The following is a 9,426-nucleotide window of genomic DNA, read 5'->3' as shown; positions in this document are numbered from 1 at the left end:
ACAGGAGGACTTCAGCAACAGCCACTTCCTGAGCAAGGGCCTCAGCATGTCTGAGGGGAGGGGGCTCAGGTCTCCAGAGGCATCAGTGAGTCAGGGAGAAGCTATGCTGGGCTGCAGAGCCCAGAAGCCATCCCCATGAGAGCGCAGGGACTGGAAGAGGGGGACAGCCCTGCCTAAGTGCTGCCACTGCGCTGTGCTTGTGGGCAGTTGTCCTGGCAGAGGGCCCATCAGGGGCTCAGGGTCCCACAGCAGCCTTATATCATCAAAGAGTTGCTGGAGCTTCTTGGCCAGCTCTTCCTTCTTCATACGACCCATCACATTTCTGAACACAGGCAGGGGCTACACCTTGTTGTCAGTGTGGGCACTCTGCAGGGTCTCCATCATGTCCAGCAGCAGGACCAGCATTTTCCTTGCCTGTATGAAGCACAGAATTTTTTGTGAAGTGGTGAAAGACCACCCTGGCAAAAATGCTCTGGCCACTAAGCACCAGTCTCCCATCCGACTGCCTGGCCGGTGGCACAGGAATCCCTGCAGCAGCCTCCTGGCAAGCAGCACCCATAGGTGCACTGATGGGGCCAGGGCGTGTGAGGGGATGCTGGGGGCATTTGAGGCCACAGCTTCTGACTGCCAGCACTGGTCAAGCCACTGTGTCACCCACTGCCCAGCCCCAGGCTGCCAACACAGCTTCACTTGACTATGCCCTGCTCACCATGTCAGGTCTCTGGGACAGTGTGACAAGGCCTCTGAGCATCAGTGCAAGCAGCACCGGCCTTGTGTGCATCAGGGTCCTCTGAACTCTGTACACCCCAGCAAACTTCTCTGCTGTCACGTCACCGGAGGCCAGCAGCCGAAACAGACGGCAGCGAGAGACCTGGAGAGCCTGCAGGGCTCCTTGCCCTGTGCAGCTCCTGGGTCCCACTGGCAGCTCAGAGCAAGATCATCGGGGACAGAGAGGATGTCCTGGGGGACAGTTGCCGCACACCACACGCTTGTGTCTGTGCTGGCTCCGCATGTGCTCTGAGATAGGCAGCATCTTGCTCGCACCCCTATGAGGAGCCATCCAAGAGAAAGAGCACAAAGGAAGTGTCTATGCTTCCTGTGCCCAACCTTGCAGCCTGCTCAGCCTGTGAAGAGGCCACTGGGGTCTGTGACCTTGTCCCAGCCCTTGCCCTGCCACAGGTCTCCAGTCTGCAGAGTGGGGCAAGAGGATGCAGGCAAGGGGCAAGCACAGGACTGCCTGGGCAGACGGGCTGCCTGGGCTTTTTGCACCCACTCCCAAGCAGTGTGGCATGGCCCCCCATGGCTTGTGCAGGGGAACCTGGTGCTGGGCTGGCCCTAAGGGGTTGTGTGCCTATGTCCTTGCACAAGCAAGGACTGCTCTGGTTACTTGCAGCCAAGTGCTGGGTGCAGGCCTCCTCTGTGCTGGAGCTGAATGTCCTGTGCAACTGCAGGTCCTAGACCTTGCCGCTCAGGTCCCTCAAGGCCACCTCCAAGGTGTGGGGCTGGGACAGCAGCCCATCCCACATGGCCAGAGCAGCACTGCAGGCCCAGAGTGCTCTGTCAGCAGGGGTGCCTTGGCCCCCACACAGTACGTGGGCCAGACCTGCAGCAGCCAGCCTCTCCTAAAGCCTTGGCCCATCCCAACCCCTTGCTTGGAGTGTCTGGGGCCCTGCCTGGGCAGGCAGGAGGGGGCTGGGATAGTGTTCTCTGTGGAGCAGGGAGGAACCTCATGGTGGGGCTCAGGGCTGGCTTGGCCAGCTTTGGCTACTGCAGGCCTGGCCAACCCAGAAGGGCTGGAGAGTGTGTGGGGGTGCAGGGCCCTACTCTCTGGGGGTGTCCTGCAGTTTTCTGTGTGTCTCCAGACCCCTATCCCCACATGGGACAAGCCCATGAGGGCTGTTGGGGTGAGTCACATGATGGAGAGAGCTTCAGCAGGCTTGTGACCACTTCCCTGGGCACTGCTCTGTCATACGGAGGCGCGGCAAGGCCAGGCTGTGCCAGGCTGACGCTGCACTGATGTGCTTCATGTTCTCATAGATGCAGCTCATGTTTGGCACCTGGAGGGCACATGGGTGAGCATGGTGCTCCCACCAGACTGCAGCCATTTCCTCAGCTGCTTCTGAAATGGCCGCCCTTCCCATCCTGCTCTGCTGGCCTCAGATGGCTTCAAGGTGCCTGAGGCACCTGGGAGAGGGAAGGCGGGATGCAGGGAGGAACAACACCTGGAAAGGCTCAAAGGGCAGGGCAGCCACAGTCTGCCTACCTCCATCAACCAGGAGGCAGGTTCTGTCATGGCCACATGTAGGATGCTACTTGCAGGGGAAACCTGCAGAGCTTATGAAACCATTTCCTCTGCAGGTTAAGTCTGAGTAGTATGTATGTTTTCCTATGGCTAGAAAGAGTTATCAGTTGGTAACTCTAGGGAGGAAAGGGTGGAGGACTTGGTATAAATTTCTGGCTGTTTACATGAGGAAGGTTTAGGAAGCAGGTGCTGTCTCCTCAGCATTTGCAGCAATAGTAGCTCTGATAGAACTATCAAGCCAGGACCAGCTCCATAACTTTCCAGATGAGGAATAATACATATGGGCAAAGAAGTAACAAACTGACCTGTTGGGTATACTCAAGGGCAGGGTTTCACCTTTAACCCAGTGGTTAATGCAAATGCACATCTTATTAGAATCATTCTGCTTTCAGGCTTTAACATTCTCAATTCCCCAGTGATACTTTTGTTGGCTGACTTTAGAAAATAAAAACATTGCAATATGGCACTGCGTAATGCTGCTGTTCCAGCTATCACTGCACTCCATCTCTTAGCAATGTTTTAAGTGCATTTTTATTTAGCTTTCAGGTGCCTCCAGCAGTCTCTCATCTCTCAGCTATGTGCTGTGCCTGGGCAACCACTGTCTGGAAAGCACGTGGTTTCTTTAGGTGCGCTGTAAAGATGTTGTTGGGTTGATCTTGATATAGGTCTACCCTACAATACCACAGTGAGGTCACATTGCTCTGTGTTTCAGATGCCACTGTGTCATGGCAGGAGTCTAAGGTTTCATTTCCACAGTTCTCGTATGTGGCATTTACAGGCTTGTAACTGGGCTGAGTGTAGCTCTGGGGCAGCTGAACACCAAACAGCTACTGACAGGCGGAGGGAAAGGCCGATGAGGAGCAGTCTGGGCAGAGAGGGACGTGGCTACCAGCACTACATGTGTGTGTGATACAAAGGGGTGAACAGCACCCACAGCGCACAGCTCAGCACGTGTGTATGACACGAAGGGGTGAACAGCACCCACAGGGCGCAGCTCAGCACTACGTGTGTGTGACACAAAGGGGTGAACAGCACACACAGGGCGCAGCTCAGCACTACGTGTGTGTGATACAAAGGGGTGAACAGCACCCACAGGGCGCAGCTCAGCACTACATGTGTGTGATACAAAGGGGTGAACAGCACCCACAGGACGCAGCTCAGCACTACGTGTGTGTGATACAAAAGGGTGAACAGCACCCACAGCGCGCAGCTCAGCACTACGTGTGTGTGATACAAAGGGGTGAACAGCACCCACAGGGCGCAGCTCAGCACTACATGTGTGTGATACAAAGGGGTGAACAGCACCCACAGCGCGCCGCTCAGCACTACGTGTGTGTGACACAAAGGGGTGAACAGCACCCACAGCGCGCAGCTCAGCACTACGTGTGTGTGATACAAAAGGGTGAACAGCACCCACAGTGCGCCGCTCAGCACTACGTGTGTGTGATACAAAAGGGTGAACAGCACCCACAGGGCGCCGCTCAGCACTACATATGTGTGACACAAAGGGGTGAACAGCACCCACAGCGCGCAGCTCAGCACTACGTGTGTGTGACACAAAGGGGTGAACAGCACCTACAGGGCGCAGCTCAGCACTACGTGTGTGTGACACGAAGGGGTGACCAGCACCCACAGGGCGCAGCTCAGCACTATGTGTGTGTGATACAAAGGGGTGAACAGCACCCACAGCGTGCAGCTCAGCACTATGTGTGTGTGATACAAAGGGGTGAACAGCACCCACAGGGCGCAGCTCAGCACTACGTGAGTGTGATACAAAGGGGTGAACAGCACCCACAGCGCGCGGCTCAGCACTACGTGTGTGTGACACAAAGGGGTGACCAGCACCCACAGCGCGCAGCTCAGCACTACGTGTGTGTGATACAAGGGGGTGAACAGCACCCACAGCGCGCAGCTCAGCACTACGTGTGTGTGATACAAAGGGGTGAACAGCACCCACAGCGCGCAGCTCAGCACTACGTGTGTGTGATACAAGGGGGTGAACAGCACCCACAGCGCGCAGCTCAGCACTACGTGTGTGTGATACAAGGGGGTGAACAGCACCCACAGGGCGCAGCTCAGCACTACGTGTGTGTGATACAAAAGGGTGAACAGCACCCACAGCGCGCCGGTCAGCACTACGTGTGTGTGATACAAAAGGGTGAACAGCACCCACAGGGCGCCGCTCAGCACTACGTGTGTGTGATACAAAAGGGTGAACAGCACCCACAGGGCGCCGCTCAGCACTACGTATGTGTGACACAAAGGGGTGAACAGCACCCACAGCGCGCAGCTCAGCACTACGTGTGTGTGACACAAAGGGGTGAACAGCACCTACAGGGCGCAGCTCAGCACTACGTGTGTGTGACACAAAGGGGTGAACAGTACCCACAGGGCGCAGCTCAGCACTACGTGTGTGTGACACGAAGGGGTGACCAGCACCCACAGGGTGCAGCTCAGCACTATGTGTGTGTGATACAAAGGGGTGAACAGCACCCACAGCGTGCAGCTCAGCACTATGTGTGTGTGATACAAAGGGGTGACCAGCACCCATAGGGCGCAGCTCAGCACTACGTGAGTGTGATACAAAGGGGTGAACAGCACCCACAGCGCGCGGCTCAGCACTACGTGTGTGTGACACAATGGGGTGACCAGCACCCACAGCGCGCAGCTCAGCACTACGTGTGTGTGACACGAAGGGGTGACCAGCACCCACAGGGCGCAGCTCAGCACTACGTGTGTGTGATACAAGGGGGTGAACAGCACCCACAGCGCGCAGCTCAGCACTACGTGTGTGTGATACAAAGGGGTGAACAGCACCCACAGGACGCAGCTCAGCACTACGTGTGTGTGATACAAAAGGGTGAACAGCACCCACAGGGCGCAGCTCAGCACTACATGTGTGTGATACAAAAGGGTGAACAGCACCAACAGGGCGCAGCTCAGCACTACGTGTGTGTGATACAAAAGGGTGAACAGCACCCACAGCGTGCAGCTCAGCACTACGTGTGTGTGATACAAAGGGGTGACCAGCACCCACAGCGCGCAGCTCAGCACTACGTGTGTGTGATACAAAGGGGTGAACAGCACCCACAGGGCGCAGCTCAGCACTACGTGTGTGTGATACAAAAGGGTGAACAGCACCCACAGCGCGCCGGTCAGCCCGTCGCATCCGAAGGCTGGCAGCTGGCAGCTGGGCGGAGGAGGGGGGGGGGCGGGGGCACTGGAAGCGTCCTCGCGCGTGCGCAGTGAGCGGGCACGTGAGGGGGTGCGCAGCGCCCGCTACCCGGCGGGTCCTGACGGCATCCTCCGCGGTGCGTGCGAAGGACGTGGCCTTGGGGTGGTGGTTAGGGGGCCAGGCTGCACAGGGTTCCTCACACCTTCATCAGCAGGATCAGGAAAGCACTGTACTAAAGCGGTTTGAATCTTGGTTCTGACGAGCTGTCAGTACCCCTGGGTCAGTCAGATAATTGTGAGGTGAGGTCCTGCTCTATTTTTATTGTTCATTATGCTGCACATTCAGTCTCCTTCATTTAATAACAGATATTCTGCAGAATCTTATCCAGGCAAATCTGTAAAGGATGCCCTGGTCTAGTAAGTCACCATCCATGTGAGGGTAGGTAGAGAATGGTAGCAATGTAGCATGCATCCTCCTTTATCATCCCCCTTGGGGCTGCTGCAAGCTCTGCAGCTCTCCTCTCCTTTGTCACCAGCCTCCAAGCATATTGTTTCCAAATCCAGATCCATCACAGAGAGCAAGGTATGCTGCTGACAGCATGACTTCGACTGGACAAAACTTGTTCCAGCCCGTCAGACTTCTGAATGTATCAGCTTTGGTTTTGCTGATAAAAAGTCAGCAAAAAGATTATTCTGTAAGAATCCAGGGATTTTATTTGATTTCTGTGGGTGTGAAAAGTCTGGTTTGTTGTTTGTTTTTTTCAAAAACCACACATGTCTTTCATAAGGTGTTTGGTGATCAGCTTGCCTGTTGAGACAGCTTGGTTTAAGCCCATAAGGGTGTCACTGCATCAATTTCACGTTGTTACAGTGTTAACCAGAATGGAGAAAAGATCATTGTCTTTATTAATCATTTGTAATTTTTCTAATCCCTTGATATCAGTAGTGTAACATCACTGCAGTAGGATTTTTGTTACAAAATAAATGCCAAAGCTTGAAGGCACATTCCTCAGTTCTAGATTAACTGGGGGAGAGGGACACAGGGTTTATATTATCTGATGATTGCTTAGTCGTTTTCTTATCCTTTACACAGCTGCTTCTTTTTTTTTTTTTTTTAGCAGTATACTGTGATCTGGTTTAAGTACTTCCCTTGTGTCTGTTCAACTCAGAACTGCTTGTTTTAAGCCAGTTTTGCTTAGTCTTAGTTAAAGCTGATGTCTAATAAAGACAAATAGTTTCTGCTTTCTCTCTGTTGGAAGTTGCTGCCCACTGTGCATTTTCACTGTCAGCTGGACATCAACATTGGCTGTCTCTGTGTTGCCTTGGTTTTCAGAGAAAAATAAAATTAGCCGTAGGGGTATAACTGGGCACCCACATTCTTTCATTTGTCAACTATGACAGATATATATGAAAGAAATACCTAGCAAAACAGGGGAAACAATTTAAAAGGTCTGGAGGAAACGCAAAATACTGAGCAGAGCTTGGGCACAGGACGTCCTTTCTGCATGCTGCAGACAAGTGAATTCAGAGCCTGTTCCCAGCTGGAGCATGGGTGTGCTTACGTGGTGACTAAATGCGTCAAATGGAATAAAATCAGAAGTCAGCAAATCTCAGTGATTTGCCCTCACACAGTATATAAACCAGTAACTGTTTCCTCCTTAACAATAGAGAAACGACAAATATGTTTCCATGTAAAGTCGTTCATGACAGGTTTTTCTCAGGGGGCAGGGCAGTCTGCAGCTTCCCTGGAGTCTTCAGTAACCTATAGTGATATTATTATTGTCCTTGTTATTATTATTACTATTATTAGCTTGCTGATACTGCATTTCCCATGTGTGAGCTCAGAGAGTCTTGGGGCAGCAAATCAATATATCCGGCGATCAGTAAAGCATAGGGCTAATTACACCAGAGCCCTGGCTGAGGAGGGATGTGCAGACCCATAGCACAGGGCAGTGCTGACCCACCCCACTTCCCACCAGCAGGCAGACCCCAGCAGGAGCAAGCTCTGGTGAGTTCCTTAGGTTTTGGCACAGCCTGGCTGGGCAGCACTGGCTCTGCCTGCCCCAGGGTGCAATGCCATGAGGTGTGCCAGGGCACAGGTGGGCCACTGGTACAGTGCTCCCTGAAACCTGATGTAAATCACCTGCGGGATATCCCCAGCCCAGCTAGTGACAGCTCCTTGAACCAGACTGTGACAGGCGTGGGAGCAGAGGGGCAGGGTGGGTGGTACACCTCTTACAGCAGGCGCATGCTTAAGAAGCTGCAATTTAAAATCACATGCTGCAGTATGAAAGAAAAAAATAATTGTAGGAATTTGCTGCCCTCTGGCAGGATTTTCTTACAGCTCTGGTTCTCTGTAAACTGTGAGAGCAGTGCTCAGTGATGATGCTCCAGCTCAGAAAGGTCTCTGCATTTCCCAGCTGATTGTCAGCAGAGTAGAGCAAACAGCTGGGCACCACTGCTGCTGCCTCCCTGGAACCCTTCTGGAAAGCCAGAAGCACATGCAAGGGCTGGTGTAAACGGCAGAGCTGCTGGGCTGGCAGGAGCACCCTGTCCCTTCTCTCTATCCCTTTGGGGTGATGGGGAAGCAAGCCTGACTCTCTAAAGCTGTTTTTTTCATTGCTTGTCTCCTCACAAGAGCAAGCCCACTGTCTTCCAGCTTTGTACAGCCTTCTAGCAAGAAAATTCCTCTTTCTGACAAGCCCTGAATGGCTTTGCTGGTTTGAATTCTTGATAAGAATTCTTTCATATACCATGCCAAGATACTCAGCAAATCAGGCTAATTTTCATTAATCCCATTAATGCTGATATGGCACTTGTGGATATATGGGTAGTGGTTTTGAAAACCTGGGTTTCCTCTTCACTAAACACAAAGTATTGTGAATCTCTTGGGGTGAGATTTCTCTGAGGAAATGTTGAGTTCTACAGTGCCTACACCATACTACATCAGTCCCATGGACTGACTGCCTGGTCAGCAGGAGGAACAAGCACATTTTGCACTTCAGAGCACTCTGATGAGTCTCAAACTGTCAGATGACTGTATCCTAAAAGCATCCATGTCTTATTAAATGTACTGAGGTTGGCTACCTTGAATGTTGATGTTTTTGCTGCAGGTACCTGAAATTAGGTCATGCTAGTCCTACCCTAAAATAGCAAAGAAATGGGGGAGTGGGGAGTCCATAGAAGTACCTTAGGAGTATAGAGACTCCTGATTGTTTTTCTGTTTTGAGAGAAAGGAAGGATAACATAGATGCTGTATTCCCATTAGTATATGTAATAGTCTGGCTGCCCATATGACATGCATGAGCCTCACCTCCAGCAGCTCACTACCCCAGGAATGATAAATAGGTAGGCAAGGGTTAAGGAAGAAGAACAACAAGCAGGACTCACATACAAATCCATGATCATCCCTGATGGTTGATTGTACAGGTTGATTGCACAGGTTGATTGCGTGGGATTTCCTCAGGGTTTGGAATGCAGGGCTGAGCCTGGAGTTGGAGGATGTGTAAGACTCTTACCAATAATGTAAGTATGTAGGTTTTGCTGTGTATCCGATTTCTTTTCTGCTTAAAAAACACATAATGGCAGGGATCTTGTGACTAGTGATTTGCTTGTAGCAGTGGCCACAAGCCTTAGCATCAAAGTCCACATTGGACAGTGCAGTGCTATGCAGAGCTGTCAGAGCTGGTCTGGAAGGTGCTAGCTCTGTGTGATAGTGCAGCCAGGCTAATAAATAGCTCATGGTCCTGCTTTATTGCTATTGGGGATTTGAACTTGTATCCCTTTATGGTACTGCACAATGACAATGAAATATGTGTGCTTGTTTAGAGCTATTTGGAGTATCTCTGTCTGGCACTGTACTAGACAGGTCAGGGATGTTCATGAAGCTGTGAAGATGGTGATAAAAGCCAAGGTTTGATTTTATTGTTACCTTTGTTATTCTTGAAAAA

The sequence above is a fragment of the Pezoporus wallicus genome, unplaced genomic scaffold (assembly GCF_028554395.1).
Source record: "Pezoporus wallicus isolate ANWC-B61680 ecotype Strahan unplaced genomic scaffold, APGP_CSIRO_Pwel_v1 contig_6966, whole genome shotgun sequence".
Taxonomy (NCBI): Eukaryota; Metazoa; Chordata; class Aves; order Psittaciformes; family Psittacidae; genus Pezoporus; species Pezoporus wallicus.
Note: the sequence above shows the minus strand (reverse complement) of the source record.